We start from the raw sequence: 24,189 nt of genomic DNA, 5'->3' as shown, positions 1-24,189 counted from the left end.
AGCAGCCGAGCAGAGGCTGCATCCGAGGAGGTAAGCCGTCTCCCCTTGAGGCAGAGAGAGGAACCTGAAGTAGGGGTCCTCATAGACTTGTCCTGTGAGGAACCACAACAGGCAGGTGGAGACGGGACCGAGGGCTCTCCACCGGGATGCTGGGCAGCTGGCCCAGACCCTCAGCAGCAGCCGGAGTTGCCAGGTGTGGACGCAGGTGGTCCTTACTCGCAAATGTTGAGGGACCTCACAGACTGGTCCTGGGAAGACCCACAGATGGCAGGTGGAGATGGGACCGAGATCTCTCTACCGGCCCTACAGGGATACGGGGCAGCCGACCCAGATCTCCAACTCCAGGTGGGGGTAATACAGGGAGAGAAGTGTGTCGTCCTTCCTTCCCAGCGGCAGAGTGCTTTACAGGGAGTGGAAACAGCCGGTCTCACTCCACAGCGGCAGTGTGAACTACAGGGAGTGGAGACAGCCGGTCTCACTCCACAACAGCAGCAGTACCAGGAGGAGGAGGTAAGCAACCCCTCCCCTCCACAGCCAACTCCAAACCAGGTACTGGGGTCAGTAGAGGAGTCGTTAGCCCCCTCTGGCCCCCTCCCAGCAGAAGAGCTGGCCTCTGCCCTACTTGTCCCCTTACTACCCAGCAGGACTGTACTCCAGTCCCTCCAGCAGAAGAGCTGGCATCAGGGCAGAGAGCCGCTAGCCTCTGCTCCACCGACCCCCTTGTTACAGGACTGGCTTGTACCCCCTCTCCCCAGCGGCTGAAAGTGTGTAAGGGAGAGGAGTTTGTTACCCCCTCTCCCCAGCGGCAGCCTAGCACACCAAGGGGAGACAGTAAGCCCCACAACAGTGCAGATGGGACCGTAGTGGTACCTGCACCACTGGAGATATGGACAGTCTGTCCTGGTCCACAACAACAGGACAATGTATTGGAAGGAGAGGCAGTCTGTTTCCCCCTACAACAAGGGAGGGTGTCGCAGAGAGAGGAGCCTGTTACCCCTTCCCCCCAGCAACAGCTTTGTTCAACCAGGGGAGAGGGCACCCTGGTTACCTTCCCCCCAAGCCATGGATCTACAACTGGGCACAAGCGGCAGGGGGCCATAGGGACAACTACACCCTTTGAGAAAAGCCGGCTGACTATCAGAGCCCCAGACCGCCTGGATGTCTGGAGTCTGGATAGTCTCAATGGGAAAGGGGAGAAATGTGGCGGAACCCGCCTCGCCACTGGGCATTGGAGAGGCCTGGCTACCCGCCTCCTACCTACTGACTATGGCCCCTGGTGAATTTGTACATGGACTGCAATTTGGGCATGTGGTATTTTGTATTGCTGTGTGTTGTGGACTGTATATATCTTGCCCTGGCTGTAAAGTTTGCTATGTTACAAGCATTGTTGTTCTGTTCCTCTTCTCCTCCCCCTTTTTCCTGTCCCATTGTTTCTCCAGCAATGTGTTGTCGCAGGGACACCAGTTTAAACCAGCTGTTCTGTCCCTCCTCAATCTCCCATCAGCCCTTGCTATTGTCTGGCCCCCACCCTTCCTTGTACCAGAGTCCTCTAGGTACCCTATTGTATGTAAATGAGGCTGTTGGGTTTAAAGTAGTGTGCTGTGTCTAAATAAAGGGAGTTCCTGTTTTAACCCTCAAGGTGAAGTGTCATCTCATTCTTGGGGGAGGATTTATTGCATGCTGTCCCTGTGTGACTGCTAGGAGTGTAAACCTATTCGTATGGTTTCCTATTCAACTGCCTACAGCATTCGTATGCTTGAAGAGGATTCATAGGCTTCTTTGGTTCGGTGATTGTGGTGTCTGCCAGGGTGCTTGGAAACCTCAGGAAAACGCTAGGCGCATCCGTAAACGGAGGTACTCAGTCGGGGTGCCAGGTGATCCGTTACAAAAGTCAATGGGGGACCGATCCGTTTTCTATTGTGTCAGAGAAAACTGATCCGTCCCCGTTGATTTACATTGTGTGTCAGGACGGATCCGTTTTCTATTGTGTCAGAGAAAACTGATCCGTCCCCGTTGATTTACATTGTGTGTCAGGACGGATCCGTTTTGCTCCGCACCACATCAAGGACACAAAAACGCTGCTTGCAGCGTTATTCTGTCCACGATGGGAGCGCAACCAAATGGAACGGAATGCATTTTGGTGCATTCCGCTTCGTTCAGTTTTGACAATGAATGGGGACAAAACTGAAGCATTTTCTTCCGCTATTGAGAACCTCTGACTGATCTCAATAGCGGAATTGAAAACGCTAATGTGAAAGTAGCCTTAGGCCTCTTTCACACGGGCGTCACGTTTTGGCTCTGGAGGCGTCCCGGGTGCAATGCAGCAAACCCATGCGAGTAGGTACCCAATTGCAGTCAGTTTTGACTGCGATTGCGTTCTGTTGTTCAGTTTTTATCGCGCTGGTGCAATGTGTTTTGCACGCGCGTGATAACAAACTGAATGTGGTACCCAGACCCGAACTTCCTCACTGAAGTTCAGGTTTGGGTTCAAGGTTGTGTAGATGTAATTATTTTCCCTTATAACATGGTTATAAGGGAAAATAATAGCATTCTTTAATACAGAATGCTTAGTACAAGGTCAATTGAGGGTTAAAAAAAAAACCAATAATAATTTAACTCACCTTAATCCACTTGTTCGCACAGCCGGCTTCTCTTCTGTCTTCTTCTTTGAGGAATAGGACCTTTGATGACGTCTCTGCGCTCATCACATGGTCCATCACATGATCTTTTACCATGGTGATGGATCATGTGACGGACCATGTGATGAGCGTAGTGATGTCACCACAGGTCCTTTTCCTGTGCACAGCAAAGATGAAGACAGAAGAGAAGCCGGGCAGCGCGAACAAGTGGATTAAGGTGAGTAAAAAAAAAATTAATTTTTTTTTTAACCCCTCCAGTCCTATTGTACTATGCATTCTGTATTAAGAATGCTATTATTTTCCCTTATAACCATGTTACAAGGGAAAATAATAATGATCGGGTCTCCATCCCGATCGTCTCCTAGCAATCATGGTTGAAAATCGCACCGCATCCGCACTTGCTTGCGAATGCTTGCGATTTTCACGTAGCCCCATTCACTTCTATGGGGCCTGCGTTGCGTGGAAAACGCACAAAGAGGAGCATGCTGTGATTTTCATGCAACGCAAAAAGTGATGCGTGAAAATCACCGCTCATCTGCACAGCCCCATAGAAATGAATGGGTCCGGATTCAGTGTGGGTGCAATGAGTTCACCTCACGCATTGCCCCGCGCGGAAATCTCGCCCGTGTGAAAGGGGCCTTAGTGGTTAGCTGAATTAAAGCTCATTAGACAAACATTATTTGAAAGCAAATGCTTTTTCCCATCCACATTCCCGCAGGACCAAAGAAAAACTCAAAGGAGAAAACTATGTCAGATAAAAAGATTAAACGGAGAAAGGACAGCAGATGGCTATTTCTGCAAATATTCTCAAGATACGATGAAAACATAGCAAACTTGTTCAACACTTCCTAGGTTAAAATAGCTTCTTAAAGGTGTTTTCCCACAAATGACATGTATCACCTAAACCAGGGATGGGCAAACTGCGGCTCTCCAGCTGTTGTAAAACTACAACTCCCATTATGCTCAGTTTGCCTTCAGCTATATGCCTACAGCAGGGCATGATGGGATTTGTAGTTTTACAACAGCTGGAGAGCCGCAGTTTACCCATCACTGACCTAAACAAAGGACAGGTGCAGTGGCCGGGTTTGGGGTGGCCCCAATGCTACGCTGGGTCCTCTGGACACCGTCAAGGTGTGGTGCACCCCAATAGGAAATAAGTCCAGAGAGTCAGGGTCTGCAGTAAACCAGGGTGCTTCTTTATTGGAGGTACAAAACAATACAGGAAAGGCAATGGGCTGGCTTCACCAGTCTCCTCCCTGGCAGAAAAAGGGTTTGATGCTGAGGAAAGGCCTGAGCTAGTTGTCCCTCTCTATCTCAAAGGCTGGCATCTTGGTCAAGGGCCCACGGTCTGTAGCTCAGTAGTCCGGGTGGCTCCTTAGTCACAGGGCTAGTGACCCATGGTCTGTGGCTCAGGGTCCCCATCTCAGCGACTTCTTCTGGTCACTCATGCAGTCTGGCATGAGTCTCCCCTCCATGTACTGTTCCCTAACTGCAGCTCACTAGGGGCTCTGACTGCTCTCCTTATATACAGTTTTTGCTAGACTAGAACCTTCTAGTGGGAGGGGTGGAGTGGAGAAACTCAGCACAAACAGATACATTGTTTCAGCTCCCGTCTAGTATAGACTTACTTTAAAGGGACACTGACAGGCCCAATTAGCATATTTAGGCATATATATGTCAGTACAGGTCTTATAAAGTCTATTAAAATCATCTAAGTATCCCCCCTGTCCACCTTATAAATACCGAAATATTAAGTTTTACAACCTGCTTGTCCGGTCACAAATCTGCCCAAGGGGCAGCGTTACATCTGAAAATGCGCCCAGCCAGCCGCTCCCAACTGCCGTCTGAAGCCCCGCCCAGCTCATCAATATTCACTTCGCTGGGCGGCGGCTACAACTCTCCCGACTCAAGTGCCCGGCGCATGCGCATAAAGCAGGGGCTGCAGCGCTCTGTACGCAGGCGCGATGTGACCCCGGCCGGGCGCATGCGCTGAAGATTGGACGGAGGACGTGCCCAGAGGATCGAATGGGCTGTGCGCAGAATCTTGAGTCGGGAGAGTTGTAGCCGCCGCCCAGCGAAGTGAATATTGATGAGCTGGGCGGGGCTGCAGACGGCAGTTGGGAGCGGCTGGCTGGGCGCATTTTCAGATGAAACGCCGCCCCTTGGGCAGATTGGTGACCGGACAAGCAGGTTATAAAACTTAATATTTCGGTATTTATAAGGTGGACAGGGGGGTTACTTAGATGATTTTAATAGACTTTATAAGACCTGTACTGACATATATATGCCTAAATATGCTAATTGGGCCTGTCAGTGTCCCTTTAAAGCTTCAATGATACTCAATGGCAATGACACAGCAGGTTTTCCAGACAAAAACACCTTTCCAGACATAACAACATAGCTAAAACCAGATATTTAAAATATCAGGCTGTCTGCTTTTGGTGGTAAACAAGTCTGGGTTTTCCCCTCCAAAACATGGTGGTAAGCAAGTCTGAGTTTTTTACATCCAAAACATGCTCTTCTTTAAACACTATGGCAGCTGTGGAAAATTACCAGCTTCTCAATCAAAGCCCTAACAGTCTCTCAGTATTCATTAACGCTTTCCACAGAGCCATGTAAATACAGTGATAACGAACAGGATTTATATCACTACGTATAAAATGCAGGTACACAGTATTAAACAGTATAAGTTAACCCTTTCAATAGAAATAAAGTAAGAAGTTTTAACTTTGCATTAGGGATATAGGCAAATGTCCACAAATGCCCAAATGTCACAGTACTCCCTGCTCTAGGGCACTACACAGGTAAAAAATGTCAATCTGAGGATTCATCACTACCACCACTACCAGTCTGTAGAACATGGGTCCTGAGCCAGACGCTTCTCCTCACTGTGGTTGAATGGAGTGGTGGTCATTCAGTTTCTTTGACCTTGAATAAAGTGACGGCGTGCATGATCAACCAACGCATCATTCAAAATTCTCCTCATGCAGTGAGGTGGAACATGAGGTTTGAGACCTCATGTGATGGATGGGGATCCCATCTGTGAGGCCCCCCAGTAATTATTTATCACTAGTGTTGAGCGAACTTGTGGTTTCAAGTTCGGTGTACAAGGTTCGGGTTATCTAAGAATTCCGTTATGGATTATGGAATTCTTAGATAACCCGAAGCTTGTACACCAAACTTGAAACCACAAGCTCGCTCAACACTATTTATCACCTATCTTGTGATTTTAGTTTTTGACAATTTAAGGTCTATTCCCCACCCTGTGTAAGCCTGGGATTGTGTAATGAGCAGACCTTGCCAGGTACCTCTCAGTCTGCATACTCATGACACATTCAGTATATTCCACAGAACTGAGCCATTTATTTTCATTAGAAGGTATGCATGACTCTAATTTGATCATCTATTGGTGGTCAGTCAACATCAACTGGACTTCTTTAGGAAACGTCAAGACATTTCATCATTTATCCCAGTGTAGCTTTCTCAATTCAGTCCAATGGAATAAAGATTTCCACAGCATTTATAGTCTTGTGGATAATTAAATCATCTTATTCCAATTACCGGACATATGGATGATTGTATTAAAATAATTGGATTATTCACAAGTATAAGTGCCGGGGGAAAACTTTCAACCACTCGGTTCATCATCACTGACCTAATAGCCATAAAAGGTGAATGAAAGAAAACCTTCATGCACTCATTTTATTAACTGTTATAATTGAATACTGGGGTGACACTTCCAAAATATAATTTACCAAACATAAGATATGTAGAGTAGACTAAAATATGACATTTACACATTAAGAGAAAATAAGGTTGAAGCAGTCAGCCTCCTGGCAGGTTGGCCATAAGGATGTGTGACCTTTTCGCAGGACGCATTACTTGGTACTAATGAAGGGGGCACCACAGGCCCTGATGGACCGGGCACACAGAGCTTGCTTCTTTCTCCTGCTGCTTGTTTTCCTGGCTTCAGCAATGAAGTTCTGTGTACACAGGTCACCACTGCAGGCAATTACTGGCCTCAGCAGAGACTTCCCATGCACTGCTGAGGCCAGTGATTAGCTGCCGCAGTGACCTGTGTGCACAGAATTTCATCGCTGCAGCCAGGAAGATGGTGTCAGCAGTGGAAGGACTGGAGATCTGCGCTGGAAGAAGCAGTGGGGGAAAACGGGGGAGTATCCATTCATTTGTTATTTTAGCCCATTTACAGAGTTGCCTGAGTTTATTTTTAATTTTTATAACAACTCATTTTAGTAATTACTAGCAATCACCATAAAACTAGAACTGTGATTTGCATCTAGAAGCTTATGAATAAATGGACAGCTAGGTGTAATTAATCCCCTTGTTCAAGGGATTGTCCCATGAAAAGTATTCTACACCTGTGTCACGGATGGTGTACAGGAAACAAGACAATGCAATACAATTAATGACTCACTGGATCCACAACTAAGGAACAAAAGGGAGACCCCTACATGAGACCTGCCACTCTCCCTAATTGCTCAGCCTATGCGAACACCCCAAAGGTGGATGGGCGCATATCCACGTACCTCGGCTATCTAATACCTGAAGACCCTACAATAGTGAGGGGACACGACCACCGGCTCCCTACACAAGACACGGAGGGAGTCAGGGTCACCTGAAAATCCAGCAGACAGAAAATCACAAATAAAGGAACAGCACTTATCTTGCAGAGGACTGAGGAATAGAAACAGCATGCACACACACACCAGGAAGTTTTATAAGCCGCAACCTAATGCATCATGGGGAGGAACTTAAAGGGAAGCAATCAGTCCAACTGCATGACAGCTGAGATAGACTAACGAGATGAGGAACTTAACCAAAACAAAGAAACTCAAGGAGGAGGATCTGGAAAGCTCCTGTCAGAGCGTCTCAGCTGTCTAGTTGTGACAGTACCCCTCCCTCTACGAGTGGACTCTGGACACTCAGGGCCCACCTTCTCAGGATGGGACCTATGGAAAGCCCTGATGAGACGAGTGGCCTTAATGTCCGTCACTGGGACCCACATCCTTTCCTCAGGACCATAACCCTCCCAATGAACGAGGTATTGGAGGGAACCGCGGACAAGACGAGAATCCACAATCCTAGAGACCTGAAATTAAAGATTTCCATCAACCATAATCGGAGGAGGAGGCAAAGTCGAGGGTACAATAGGTTGAACATAAGGTTTCAATAAGGACTTATGAAAAACATTATGGATCTTCCAAGTCTGAGGAAGATCAAGACGGTAGGCAACAGGATTGATGACAGACAGGATCTTGTAAGGCCCAATAAACCTAGGACCCAACTTCCAGGAGGGAACCTTCAATTTGATATTCTTGGTAGACAACCACACCAGATCACCAACATTCAGGTCCGGACCAGGCACACGTCTCTTATCTGCCACACGCTTATATCTCTCACTCATGCTCTTTAGATTATCCTGAATCTTTTGCCAAATAGATGACAAAGACGAGGAGAATCTGTCCTCATCAGGTAAACCAGAAGACCCCTCTCCCGAGAAAGTCCCAAACTGCGGATGAAACCCATATGCACCAAAAAATGGTGACTTATCAGAGGACTCCTGACGACGGTTATTTAAAGCAAACTCAGCAAGGGGCAAAAAAGAACACCAATCCTCCTGATTCTCCGCCACAAAACAGCGCAGATATGTCTCCAGATTCTGATTGACGCGCTCTGTCTGGCCATTCGACTGCGGGTGGAAAGCAGAAGAGAATGGCAACCGAACCCCCAAGCGAGAACAGAAAGATTTCCAGAATCTGGAAACAAACTGCGTGCCCCTATCAGAGACTATGTCTGAAGGAATACCATGCAATTTGACAATGTGGTCAATAAATGCCTGCGCCAGCGTCTTAGCATTGGGCAAACCAGGAAACAAGACAATGCAATACAATTAATGACTCACTGGATCCACAACTAAGGAACAAAAGGGAGACCCCTACATGAGACCTGCCACTCTCCCTAATTGCTCAGCCTATGCGAACACCCCAAAGGTGGATGGGCGCATATCCACGTACCTCGGCTATCTAATACCTGAAGACCCTACAATAGTGAGGGGACACGACCACCGGCTCCCTACACAAGACACGGAGGGAGTCAGGGTCACCTGAAAATCCAGCAGACAGAAAATCACAAATAAAGGAACAGCACTTATCTTGCAGAGGACTGAGGAATAGAAACAGCATGCACACACACTCCAGGAAGTTGTATAAGCCGCAACCTAATGCATCATGGGGAGGAACTTAAAGGGAAGCAATCAGTCCAACTGCATGACAGCTGAGATAGACTAACGAGATGAGGAACTTAACCAAAACAAAGAAACTCAAGGAGGAGGATCTGGAAAGCTCCTGTCAGAGCTTCTCAGCTGTCTAGTTGTGACAACCTGGATCTGAATACTTTTGTAATTCTGCATAATTAAAAATTTACTATATCCACTGAGTTATTAAAAAAAAGTATCTGTATAGCACCACCTGCGGAAAGTTATTTGTTGTTTTCCTTACCTCACTGTCCACCTCACTGAGGTGGTTGCACAAGCCATATCTACTGTTAGAAGCTATGACAATCACAAGGCATGACCCCCTTGAGAAAAGACACACACCCTCAGCTGCAGCAGAAAGGACATACCCCCTGAGATACCAAATAAAATAGGGAAAAAGTCCAGCTTCCAATATTCTTAGTAACTTTATTAATTCAGTGCACTAAAAATCAGAGACAGTCCATGTCTACATGTTTCGGATCTTGTAGTATTGATCCTTATTCATGACAAAGAAAAGACCGTATGAACCAGGATTAAATAATGGCCAGCTGAAAAAAAATTAACCATAGCCACACCTCCATACAGATTGCTAGCTAGAGTGCCTAGAAACATATAAAAAGCCATAAAAAACAGCATGTATTCAAAAAACACAAAGACAATGAAAGGATCAATATAACTTAGGGGTATCAGGGTACATTATACAGGGGTAATATAACTAAGGACCCCTGTATAATGTCCCCTGATAGCACTGAGTCCTCCTCAGTTATATTACCCTTGTATAATGTACCCTGATACCCCTTAGTTATAATATTACCCATAATGTCCCTTGACTGATACCCTTCAGTTATCAGTTATATAACTGAGGGTAATCAGGGAACATTATACAGGGGGTAATATAACCAAGGGGTATCAGGGTACATTATACGGTGGTAATATAACTTATATTACCACCGTATAATGCCTGGTAGGCCTCCTGAGTTATATTACCCTTGTATAATTATGTACCCGGATACCCCTTAGTTATATGATCCCGGCGGGGTCATATAACTAAGGGGTATCAGGGTACATTATTATACAGGGGTAATATAACTCAGGAGGCCTATCAGGCATTATACGGTGGTAATTATAGCTTACATTACCCCTGTATAATGTCCCATGATAGCCCTCCTCAGTTACATTACCCTTGTATAATGTACCCTGATACCCCTCAATTATATTACCCCTGTGTAATGTACCCTGATATCCCTTAGTTATATAATATAACTAAGGGGTATCAGGGTGCATTATACAGGGGTAACATAACTGAGGAGTGCTATCAGGGATGTAATACAGGGGTAATGTAAGCTATATTACCCCTTTATAATGTCTGATAGCCCTCCTCAGTTATATTACACCCAATGTACCCTGATACCCCTTAATTATATTACCCCGGCGCCAGGGGCGTAGCTGCAGGGGAAGCGGCTGCTTTAGTATTTTTCAGTAGTATGATTAGCTGGTGAAAATTATTAGTGCCCCCCCATTTTTGACTGTGTATCTTCTGTGCCCCCCCTATATATTGATCCTAGAGTCACCACTGGAGCCATCACAACACTCATTCAAATAGGCACATATGGCGTCATTTATCAAACTGGTGTAAAGTAGAACTGGCTTAGTTGCCCAAAGCAACCAATCAGATTCCACCTTTCATTTTCCAAAGGAGCTGTCAAAAATGAAAAGTGGAATCTGATTGGTTGCTATGGGCAACTAAGCCAGTTCTACTTTACACCAGTTTGATAAATGACCCCAATAATGTTAACCTGAAATAAATGTCAGTCTTTGAACAAACAGTATGCAAAGTCAGTGTTTGCATGATAACACATGGTTATATGTAATAGAACTCACAGGTAGATTCACTAAGATGGGTCCTTGCAGTGCCAATCATACAATGGATATCCACTTCCTCGCGTTGACCAGCTTTTTCAATGGACAAGAGACTCGGAGATCCTTTAGAACATAACTATGTCCCCTGCAACTTTTGTTTTCTTTGGTAGACTTAAAGATTGTTTCATCCCTTGTTCTCCTTGAGATACATGCTATAATGAAAGAAGCTTTTCTGTTATCATTTGCAGGACTTCCCTTGGGTTGATGTAAGTTTTCTGTTGCTTTGGTTGGATTAGTATCCGTGGCCAGTGTCAGACTCGGGTTCCTTGGGCCAACTAGAGGAAATTATTCTCGAGGACTAACCCTTATATCATCAATAAAATCTAATAAGTTTTTAAAAGTGTTGATCGAGCAACAATTAGTGCTCGGGTGCTCTGTTGCTCGAGTAGAACACTTTGGGATGCTTGGGTGCTCTACAGAGCACCCGAGCACAATGGCAGTCAATGGGAGAACCCAAACATTAAACCAGGCACCCCCTGCTCTGAAGAGGGGAGGGTGTCTGGTTCACAGGAAAAGGTCAGAAATTGATGGAAACACCACTGAAATGGTTCGGGAACAGCATGGGGAGGATGTCTGGATGCATCTTGGACTCCCAGATCGCTGCTGGGAACGATGTTGTCCAAGTAGTACGCCACTTTTACAGACTGACAATAATACACACAAAACCGAATATAAAATAGATTTTAGAGGAAAAATTGTTAGGAAACATTCCTGTATATTTACTTGTATATAAAGTGCAAGTGCTGCCAAAAATTACAAGGAAGAGGCACTCCGATACAACCTGTATATAACATAAAGGAGGGCCTCATTCACATTGTGGTACAATTGTTCAGGTAGTGGGACTCCTACACTCATAAAGCCTATGCACTAAGTGAAAGAGATGCCAAAAATTGCAAGGAACCGGCACTCCAATACACCCTTTATTACACATAAAGGATGGCATCATACACATCCTTAAAACATTATGGTTGATGGCCTGCTGGTGACCCTCAAAAACACTTGGAGCAAGGGCCTGCTGGTGACCCTCTAAAACATTAGGGGGGAGGGTGTGCTGGTGAGCTGACCCTCTAAAACATTAGGGGCGAGAGCCTGCTGCTGATCTGACCATCTAAAACATTAGGAAGGAGGGTCTGCTGCTGAGTTGACCCTCTAAAACATTAGGAGCAAGGGCCTGCTGGTGACCCTCTAAAACATTAGGGGTGAGGACCTGCTGCTGATCTGACCATCTAAAACATTAGGGGTGAGGGTCTGCTGCTGAGCTGACCCTCTAAAACATTAGGAGCAAGGGCCTGCTGGTGACCCTCTGAAACATTAGGGGTGAGGGCCTGCTGCTGATCTGACCATCTAAAACATTAGGGGTGAGGGACTGCTGCTGAGCTGACCCTCTAAAACATTAGGGGCGAGTGCCTGCTGCTGATCTGACCATCTAAAACAGGGGTGAGGGTCTGCTGCTGATCTGACCATCTAAAACATTAAAGGCGAGGGCCTGCGCTGATTTCACCATCTAAAACATTATGGGTGAGGGCCTGCTGGTGACCCTCTAAAACATTAGGGGTGAGGGTCTGCTGCTGATCTGACCATCTAAAACATTAGGGGTGAGAGTCTGCTGCTGAGCTGACCCTCTAAAACATTAGGAGCAAGGGCCTGCTGGTGACCCTCTAAAACATTAGGGGTGAGGGTCTGCTGCTGATCTGACCCTCTAAAACATTAGGGGTGAGGGTCTGCTGCTGAGCTGACCCTCTAAAACAGGAGCAAGGGCCTGGTATAGGTGGTAGTCTAGGCTCGAGGACAGAGAGTCCCCACCATTAGGGGACGTCCTTGGGCTGAGGTGTAGCTCAGGGTGTCAGCGTAGGGAGAGATTCCCCACCCAATATCAGCTTACCTAGCTGTTGGAGGCTCTATCTTAAACAGTTTAGTGGAGTATGTCATTTATGTTTGATTATTAATAAAATTATATATTATTTTTCATAAGAGTTAATTCTATTGCTGGACCAGGTTGTTATTTAATTTTTGACCCATTATAATCCTTCATCTCTTAATTGCTGGACTATAAAGTCTGCTGCTGAGCTGACCCTCTAAAACATTAGGGGCGAGTGCCTTCTGCTGATCTGACCATCTAAAACATTAGGGGTGAGGGTCTGCTGCTGATCTGACCATCTAAAATATTAAAGGCGAGGGCCTGCTGCTGATCTGACCTTTTAAAACATTATGGGCGAGGGCCTGCTGGTGACCCTCTAAAACATTAGGGGTGAGGGTCTGCTGCTGAGCTGACCCTCTAAAACAGGAGCAAGGGCCTGCTGGTGACCCTCTAAAACATTAGGGGTGAGAGCCTGCTGTTGATCTGACCATCTAAAACATTAGGGGAGAGGGCCTGCTGCTGATCTGACCATCTAAAACATTAGGGGCGAGGGCCTGCTGGTGACCGTCTAAAACATTAGGGGTGAGGGTCTGCTGCTGAGCTGACCCTCTAAAACATTAGAAGCAAGGGCAGCCTAATAAGCATGTTGATATGATGAAGAAGGAGGACGAGAAAAGGAAGATTGAACCATATACCCCTTTTTGTGGTGGAAGGGGTGCATGGGAATACAGTGCATTCAATACACCATAAAAGCCACAAAAGTGCCTTTATGTTCAGCCGCTTTTCTCTGGTGGAGTAGAGAGTTTAGGGGCAATCCAGGCCTTGTTCATTTTGATAAGAGTCAACTTGTCAGCATTTTCATTTGACAGGTGGATGCGCTTATCAGTTATTATGCCCCCAGCAGCACTAAATACCCGCTCGGACAAAACGCTGGCAGCAGGGCAGGCCAGCACATCCAAGGCGTAGAGCGCCAGTTCGTGCTATGTGTCCAGCTTGGACACTCAGTTGCAAGGCACAGAGGGATCACTGAGGACGCTGACACGGTCTGCTACGTACTCCTTCACCATCTTCCAAAACTTTTCCCTCCTTGTGGCACTAGGCCGCGCATCAGGGTAAGGGTGTCATGAAACTGTCCTAGGCCTTGGAGAGTGTTGCCCTGCCTCTGTTGGAACTGCTGTATGTTCCCCTCGTCTCCCCTTCTTGGTTGCCCAGGGAACTACGTATTCTCCCGCCAACACTGTCAGCTGGAAATTTTTGGAGCAATTTTTCCACAAGGACCTTCTGGTATTGCACCATTTTGCTAGTCCTCTTCACTACAGGAATTAGAGATGAGAAGTTCTCTTTGTATCAAGGGTCAAGAAGGTTGAACCAGTAATCGGTGTTGGCCAAAATGCGTATAATGCGAGGGTCACGGGAAAGGCAGCATAACATAAAGTCAGCCATGTGTGCCAGGGTCCCAACAGACAAGACTTCACAGTCCTCATCAGGAGGATGACTCTCAATCTCCTCATCCTCTTCGGCCCATCCACGCTGAACAGATGGAATAAACCTGCTATGGGTACTACCCTCTGTAGCGGAGGAAACCGTCTCCTGCTCCTCCTTCTCATCATCATCCAATTCGCGCTGAGAAGACGAACTGAGGGTGGTCTGGCTATCACCCTGTGTACTGTCTTCCCCCCTTTCCACCTCTTACACATCTAAAGCGTTTGCCTTCATTGTGAGCAGCAAGCGTTTCAGTAGACACAGAAATGGGATGGTTACACTGATAATAGCGGCATCGCCGCTCACCAACTGTGTTGATTCCTCAAAGTTGCGTAAAACCTCGCAGAGGTCAGACATCCATGCCCACTCGTAGCTTGTGAAGAGCGGAAGTTGACTCGAAAGGCGATGACCATGTTGCAGCTGGTATTCCACTACTGCCCTCTGCTGTTCACAAAGCCTGGCCAAAATGTGGAACGTGGAGAACAGTCGGTGAACTGGCTGAAAGGGCTGAAAGGGCTGCTGCAGTGTTGCCAGACCGGTGGCAGCTGTAGATGACTTTCGGAAATGGGCACACACATAACGAACCTTCACCAGTAGCTTAGGCAAATTGGGGTGGGTTTTGACAAACCGCTGAACCACTAAGTTGAACACATGGGCTAGGCATGGCATGTGTGTGAGCTTGCCGAGCTCCAAAGCCGCCACCAAGTTACGGCCATTATCAGACACAACCATGCCTGGTTGTAGGTTGAGTGGCGAGAGCCACAGCTCCGTCTGGTCCCTTATTCCCTACCACAGCTATGCAGCGGTGTGCTGTTTGTCACCTAAGCAAAGTAGTTTCAGCTGGGCCTGTTGCCACTTCCCCACTTCGTTAAGTGGACCTACCAAATAACTGTGTTGGTCAGGGCATGGGTGACGTTACGGAACACATGCTGGCATAAGGCGGGGACGGCACACCGGGAAAAATAGTGGCGGCTTGGGACTGAGTAACAAGGGACGGCCACCGACATGAGGCTGCGGAAAGCCTCTATGTCCACAAGCCTAAATGGCAACATTTCCAGGGCCATCAATTTGGAAAGGTGAACATTTAGTACTATGGCCTGTGGGTGGGTGGCTAGTTATTTGTGCTTTCGTTCAAAGGCCTGGGGTATGGACATCTGTACGCTGCACTGGGACACAGAAGTGGATGTGCTAGATGATGGTGCTTGTGAAGGTCCAGGGATTGGCCAGCACGTGACACAGGGGAAGAAGAGGCAGTGGTGTGACCCGCAGACACTGATTGATTGTTTACCCAGGCGTTCGGCCCACCTATTAGGGTGCTTTGATGCCATGTGGCGGATCATGCTGATGGTGGTGAGGTTGCTAGTGTTCACGCCCCTGCTCATTTTGGTACGGCACAGGTTGCAAATGACAATTCTTTTATCGTCTGCACTTTTCTCAAAAAAACACCAGACTGCGGAACATCTACCACTTGGCAAGGGAGATTTCTGCAAGGGGATGCTCTAGGGAACAGTTGCGGGCCTGTTTGTTGTGGCCCGCCTTTTCCCTTTTGCCACCCCACTTCCTCTTCCAACCTGTTGCGGTGCTGTTGATCCATCCCCCTCTGTACTGCTGTCCTCACTCGGCTTGCCACCTTCCCAGATTGGGTCAGTGATTTCATCGTCCACCACCTCCACTTCCTCACTCTGGTCATCCTCCTGACTTGACCTAACAAGAACCTCACTTATTGACAACTGTGTCTCATCCTCATCATGAACCTCATTGACAACTGTGTCTCATCCTCATCACGAATCTCTTTAGACTAATTGCGGTTGACTTATTGGCAACTATGTCTCATCATCATTATTCACTTCGTGAAACACTAATTGCCATTCCCCACCGTCATCTTTTTCTGACTGTGGATGCTCAAGAGTTTGGGAATGTGGATGCTCCTCATGTCCCTCTTCAAGCGTGCTTGGCAAGAGGGCCAAATCAAGGAATGGCGATGAAAAGAGCTCCTCGGAATATCTGAGTGTGGGATCACTTGTTTGCCATGACTCTCCATGGTGGGAGGAAGAAGGATCAGGGTGAGGATTCTGTTGACCAGACTCTTGGCTACTGAGACTGGACTTTGTGGAAGACAGGGTGGTGCTTAACCGACTGGAAGCATTATCTGCTGCAATCCAACCAACGACCTGGTCGCACTGGTCTGACTTCGAGAGTGGTGTCCTGCGCCGCCCTGCAAACTGGGACATGAAGCTAGGTATCGTGGATGAGTGCGTTTCTTGTGCTCTGACAGTGGGCACAGATTCACCGCGCCCAGGGCCACAGCCTCTGCGTGCACCATCAGTAGCACGGCCACTTCCCTATCCCTTACTGCTCGCCTTGAGCATATTAAATGGTATATATGCTTGCAAGTAAGTCACACGTACAGTAGTGCAGGTTTTGTAAGTGTATGCACAAATAAATTAAACTGAATGTCACAGATATTTAGGATGCGCAAACGTTATACAGGAGATGTAGCGCAGGTAATGTCGCTGTCACCGTTCCGGCAAGCCAATCACTGTAATGCCAGTAACCAACATGGCTATGGCATTACAATGAGTGCCAGTATTTCCCCGCACATTTATTGGCTGCGTAGCAGCCAAAAAACGTGCGGGGAGAAGACTCGAGCATTGCGTATGAGCACACACGGTGTTCGGCCGAATACCGTGATGTGCCGAGCATCGCAATGCTCGAGTCAAAATGGTGTGCGGACGAGCATGCTTGCCCAACACTAGTTTTTAATCAAAGTAAAATATTCTATTTGCAAATGACTGGCTCCAAAGGTAGCAGATGTTTTTTTTATGTCTACTGAACCTTTGGGGGCCACCAAAGGATCTTCTGGTGTTCTGATGGGCCAGCCCAACCCTGTCTGTGGCTCTTTTTTTACCCTCTGCATTAATCAATTTTTCTGGAAGTATATGTTGTTTTGGCTTTTCAGTCCAAACTACAGGGAGTGCAGAATTATTAGGCAAGTTGTATTTTTGAGGATTAATTTTATTATTGAACAACAACCATGTTCTCAATGAACCCAAAAAACTCATTAATATCAAAGCTGAATATTTTTGGAAGTAGTTTTTAGTTTGTTTTTAGTTTTAGCTATTTTAGGGGGATATCTGTGTGTGCAGGTGACTATTACTGTGCATAATTATTAGGCAACTTAACAAAAAACAAATATATACCCATTTTAATTATTTATTTTTACCAGTGAAACCAATATAACATCTCAACATTCACAAATATACATTTCTGACATTCAAAAACAAAACAAAAACAAATCAGTGACCAATATAGCCACCTTTCTTTGTAAGGACACTCAAAAGCCTGCCATCCATGTATTCTGTCAGTGTTTTGATCTGTTCACCATCAACATTGCGTGCAGCAGCAACCACAGCCTCCCAGACACTGTTCAGAGAGGTGTACTGTTTTCCCTCCTTGTAAATCTCACATTTGATGATGGACCACAGGTTCTCAATGGGGCTCAGATCAGGTGAACAAGGATGCCATGTCATTAGATTTTCTTATTTTATACCCTTTCTTGCCAGCCACGCTGTGGAGTACTTGGACGCGTGTGATGGAGCATTGTACTGCATGAAAATCATGTTTTTCTTGAAGGATGCAGACTTCTTCCTGTACCACTGCTTAAAGAAGGTGTCTTCCAGAAACTGGCAGTAGGACTGGGAGTTGAGCTTGACTCCATCCTCAACCCAAAAAGGCCCCACAAGCTCATCTTTGATGATACCAGCCCAAACCAGTACTCCACCTCCACCTTGCTGGCGTCTGAGTCGGACTGGAGCTCTCTGCCCTTTACCAATCCAGCCACGGGCCCATCCATCTGGCCCATCAAGACTCACTCTCATTTCATCAGTCCATAAAACCTTAGAAAAATCAGTCTTGAGATATTTCTTGGCCCAGTCTTGACGTTTCAGCTTGTGTGTCTTGTTCAGTGGTGGTCGTCTTTCAGCCTTTCTTACCTTGGCCATGTCTCTGAGTATTGCACACCTTGTGCTTTTGGGCACTCCAGTGATGTTGCAGCTCTGAAATATGGCCAAACTGGTGGCAAGTGGCATCTTGGCAGCTGCACGCTTGACTTTTCTCAGTTCATGGGCAGTTATTTTGCGCCTTGGTTTTTCCACACGCTTCTTGCGACCCTGTTGACTATTTTGAATGAAATGCTTGATTGTTCGATGATCACGCTTCAGAAGCTTTGCAATTTTAAGAGTGCAGCATCCCTCTGTAAGATATCTCACTATTTTTGACTTTTCTGAGCCTGTCAAGTCCTTCTTTTGACCCATTTTGCCAAAGGAAAGGAAGTTGCCTAATAATTATGCACACCTAATATAGGGTATTGATGTCATTAGACCACACCCCTTCTCATTACAGAGATGCACATCACCTAATATGCTTAATTGGTAGTAGGCTTTCGAGCCTATACAGCTTGGAGTAAGACAACATGCATAAAGAGGATGATGTGGTCAAAATACTCATTTGCCTAATAATTCTGCACGCAGTGTATAGTTGCTACTCACTAACCACATGACCTATTCATGCAAACGTATTCAGTTTCTTCACCATATTGGAGATTATGATGTTTCTCAGGTAACCTTGAAGCCTTACGTGGATCTGTCATGAACAAACAGCAATCTTCAGCTCATTCGCCATATTAGGGATTATAAAGTTCCTCAGGTATCTCTGGAGTCTTTTACTGACTTGCAATGAACAAACAGGGTTTTTCTCAAATAATCTTCCAACATATATCCAAAACCTTCTCAGGGATCAAAATTACTTTGCTGATACCTTCACCCACCAGTCCGTTGTGAAGTCCTGGTACTCTATGTTCCCAATCAATTTTGTGTATCTCTAATTCGGCTTTTGGGTCATGAAGCCATGGATACTCACCGTACACAGTCTAAGCCCTTTTCGTGTATCTTTATATCAAATGCCGCCATCTTGTTCAATAGTTCTATATTGTCTCCCCAGCCAGCAATTGTTTGTGTTCCTTTCACTCCCATATAACTCACCCTACCCACAGCACCATGTGGGGGGAGAGAATAATTAATTGTGTATGTAACACAGGTGAAAGTTGGGGAGTTAACAGTTACAATGAGAGCCCTCTTTTATGTGTATCATAACTTTTTATCAACTAGTTTCTTCTCTGGGGAGAAGCATTAATAATTTAGCAGTTTTGGGTCACATAAAACAGGGTAATGCTGAATATTGTGAAGTCTTCCATCTCCTCGATATATAGCATAGTATCTCTTCATATAATTCGGCTCAACAAAAAGCCTCTCCTAGTCTCTCAACAGCACTCAGATATGCTTTCTTTAGAAATGTTTGAGCAAGCCAGATCTCAATGGAGAGAAGTCAGTTATCATTACTCTGATTATTCTAAATTTTGCCAGCAGTTTCTATTTTTACATTTGTAAATGAACATCATTGAATTAATTTTGTCTACCGTAGAAGGAGAGCAAAACTGGGAATATGTTTGTTTCCTCCATACAAAATATTCTCCGAGTTAAAAAAAAAAGTATATTTCTAAAAAAGTATCACAGACGAGAAACTGTAAGACTCAATTGCCTGCTCGTTAGTGGAGGTGAAGTGTTGCGCACCTCCAAAGTATAAGGATGAGCGATGGCTATTGCTGCATTGTTTATGGGCAGTAGAGTGCTGATTACACAGCACAATCTGCTGCCCAGAAATGATGCATGAAGGAATATTTCACCCGATGAATGAGTGTTTCGCTCGTTCATCGGATAATGTGTGGCACCTTTAGACAGGCAAATTATCAGGAACTAGCGTTTGTAGGAACGTTCGTTCCCGATGATTTTTTTACTCCATAACATTATAATAAAACCTTCACCTTTATTTCTGAATGTTAAGGTGCATTTACATATACCGGGCTAAAGTCTATTGTCGGAAGGAAGCGTTCCTTCCTGACAGTCGGCTGCTCGTTCAGTGGGGGTGAAGTGCTGCATTTACATGAAGTGATCACCTCAACAGTATGAAGGGCTATTGCGATCGCTAATCCTCATAAAGGCCCTTGAAAAAGCGTGGCGAAACATGGGTCGGGCTTGCCAGGACATCTGGTTTTATCACATGCGTGTTTTATATAATATCCTGTAAGTATAATAAATATCCTTGGCTGAACCTGGTGTTGCAGTACTTCACTATCTTGGACCTTCTCTGGTTTATGTCTGAGAGGGATTACAGGAGGAGGAAACCAGGAGAGAGAGAGGCAATGCAGCCAGCTTGTAGTGATAGTCTGTGTGCTCCTGTGGAGAGGAGGAACTTGGTCTTCCCAGCTGCTTTGGATTTCTGGTTCGGGATATCGGCAGCGCAGATCTAAATATCTGAACTTCTATCCTCATAAAGCTGCATTGTTTCTGGGCAGCAGATCTCTGTTTAGACAGCACAATCTGCTTTCAAGAAATTATAATTTATATGCCTACACTAACAATCATGTCACCCTAGGAACGAACGTTTAGCTTGTTCATCGGGTGATCGGCTGCACCTTTACACGGGCAGATTGTCAGGAAAGCGTGTTCACAAGAACGTTTGTTCTTGATAATCTGCCCAATTATATGGACATGTAAATCCACCTTTACACTATGTTGCTTCATATGTCCTTTTAGCACCAAATACAATCTTCAATCTGGACATCTTGCAACTTGAGATGACCTCCTCCAATTTGTCTATGTAGGAGATGAGTAGGAGAGCCAATAAATATTGTAGTGATCAATATGAAGCTAAGCAAAGTGTAAAAGGCCCTTTACACGGGCCTAGAATTGAACAGATCATCACTAACGAGCATTCATAGTAAACGCTCATTCATCGGGTAATTGGATCATTTGTGCAGCACAAAAAATCCCGGTGGCAGATCATGCTGCTGTGTAAACACAATCTGATGCCTGGAAACAATGAGACAGTATAGGGAAGAGCCATGGCATTAGGGTTCGCTCCTCCCCATACTCTGGAGGAGTGTAATGACCGGTGTCACGCAAAGGGAGGGAAATGGGAAGGCCCTGTCCAAGGGAGAGGGAAAGATGGTGACCCCTGACTCACCTTGCGGCTGGCACCTGACTTCCCTGACGGGTTCCTCACCCGTACGCCGATCACGTGCCTAAACCCTGGCTTTCCCTAAGATGAGCCCTATGTAGTGAACGGGGCGGTGGGATCACTAGTCCGCACCACTGACACTAAGAGGAAAACACCAAGGAGAGGACAGACAATACAGACAAACATATAATCCCAGGTGGGCGACAACAGCAGACCACCAAGGCCCAACAGGGATCCGGAGGGTAACGTTCTGGAACAACAACCAGGGAACACAGCTACACAGCTCCAGTGGGTCAGTATAGAAGTCCAGGCAGGAAGCTCTATATCTGGCAACCAGAGAAGTGGGAGATGGGAATATAAGGAGGTTGGGATTGCTGGACAAGAAACAGCTGAGGAGGAGAAGCTACGGATCCCTGAGTGAGCCAAAAAGGATTGCAAGGCAAACCCAGAAAGCTACCATTAATAAACAGCACTGTCTTTAGACATAGAGCGCGCAGCCACCCGCTGCGACTTCCTGACCCCGGGTATAACGGAGTCAGGGGTGGCTCTTGACACCCTCGTGACAAGGAGATCACTTTATGTAAATGCATTGGTCTCCTCCGCTAGCAATCAGCAGATTGTCGGGAAGGAACGCTTCCTTCCCGACAATCTGCTTGTATATCATCCCATGTAAAGGGACCTTAAGAAAACAGCATGTCTCGTTCCTCCTTGAATCTAAATTACTAGTGGCTGCAACTATTGGATTTGGCTACATTATCTACAAGTGAGGTAGTCAGCAGGATTATTTACTTCTACGGATCTTACATAAGAGATTGTGGACTTTTTCCTGTTATCTTTGTGTTGCACCCCTGATTTCTGTCTTTAGGTAGCATGACTGCATTGCAGTTTAGTTTGCATTTTATTACAGAAGTAGTGCTGCTCCTGATGAGTCCTGAATGCTAAGCTATACAGTATTTGCATGCGCACCGTTGTTCCTCCTCTGCACTGGCGCAAATTGCTACTGAAATACATTAACAGGACTTATGAGCCCAGCGCACATAATGGAGAGAACTTTTAATGTGCGTGCTTTAAATCTCTACCAGGTCAGTGTTATATAGTGCTTATAGTAGAACAGAGGAACTGCAGTCTCTATTCTCTGACAAAACATATATGGTCCTGAACAAGAAGCCTCCCTCAATTAACTTTGAATTCTCAGTTTGCTTTCTTCCCATAGTGCATTGTGGTGCCATATTTTTCCCAGGTAAGCAACACTCATCTAGCCATTTCTATCATATAAAAGAAAATGTGATTTATCAGACCAGGACACCTTTTTCCATTTGTTTCAAATCTCTATGGCTGCACATACAGCACCAAGGTTTCTAAGACAAGAAAGAGTGGACAAATCTCTATGGCTGCACATACAGCACCAAGGTTTCTAAGACAAGAAAGAGTGGACTCTTCTTTCTCTTTGTAGCATTACTGGATTACAGAGGTCTGCTGTTCTTTACTATTTCTACATTGCTAACATTATCATTGGATGGGCTTTCTGCAGTGGACAGAGGTCAGCAGGGATACCTATACAGCCCCATCTACAGCAAGTCATGATGCCTTGTGTGTTTTTAGGCCATAGCCAGCATTGACATTTTCAGCAATTTATGCTGCAGTAGCTTGTGCCAGAAAAGTTGGTCTTCACTCACCATGCACATCAATTAGCCTTGGGCATGTAAAGCTGTTGTCAGTTAGAAAATCTGTATGCAATGCTGTGTGGCATCTGCTGGTGAAACGTAAAAACTTTTGGGAGATCTTTACCTTTTACTTGCAGATGGGAAACATTATTACATACAGACAAAAGAGGAGTCAGAGAGAAAAGGAGAAGGGGGGGAGCAAGCGCAACAGTTACAAACAATGGAGCTTAAAGAGTTGTGCGTGTGCACCCTGATCTTCACCAACCAATGGCTGACAATCCTAGGTTACTTAAGGCACCTTTCCCTATGGGCGGTGCCTGAGTAATAGGTGTCCTAGTGTACCAGTCCCTGCAAAGGTGTTATGTTCCCTTTGTGTGCTCATTTAGCGAACTCTGCCCGATTTCTGACTCTGACCCTCCACTGCCTGACCTTTGACTTATTACTGTATTAACCTTTTGTTGCCTGCCCTGACCTCGGACCCGTTTCATGGCTTCTCACAAACTCTGTCTGCGATGACCCCAGTGTGTTACTGACTACAAGTTTTGCCTGATCCCTCGGTGCCCCGCACCAGTATCTTTGACTACTGTGGGTCAGCTGTCAACCACACCAGGACTACTCCAGGAGTTAGAGTTAAGTCCAGATCCCTGTAGAGAGGGTTAAAGGGTGAATACTAGTGGACTACCAGTATAACGCCCTTAGGTTGACCCCAAAGTCAAACTGGTTATTGACACAGTAGTTCCACTGATGGTTACACTGGGAAAAACACATTATAATAAAGTATGTTAACAACACATGGCATAACTATGAAACACAAATATCCCATTTACTCGATGATTGGTAACGCGTGTTCATGCGAACGTTAGCAATTATCATTCAAAAATTCGGCCACTGTAATACAGCCTATGACCTATTGCATAAATCACTTTTTATGTTCAACATTTTTTAATAATTTTTGATGATGTTATTTTTAATTTTCCATGTCACGTTTTATATTTAAACTAAAACCAAAAATCCTACAGTTTTGCACTGGCCACTATGTCTAATAATAGGCACCACTTCTTGGTTTGTACAGATTCCTTTACTGCCATGAACTCATTCTAATCCTGCCTGTAATGATATCCTCGCAGTGTACAGATAAGACAGTATCCACCAATCACAATAGGTGATTGTCAGAGCTTATCTAGTCTTTCCTTGTACAAGGACCTCTGCACAGGTCACAGAGCAGGCCTAGAAAACTCTCCCATAGAAACCAATGATGTCCCCTCCTGACCATTGTGT

Source organism: Bufo bufo, chromosome 8 (genome assembly GCF_905171765.1).
Source record: "Bufo bufo chromosome 8, aBufBuf1.1, whole genome shotgun sequence".
NCBI classification, from domain to species: domain Eukaryota; kingdom Metazoa; phylum Chordata; class Amphibia; order Anura; family Bufonidae; genus Bufo; species Bufo bufo.
This window is presented reverse-complemented; position numbering follows the sequence as displayed.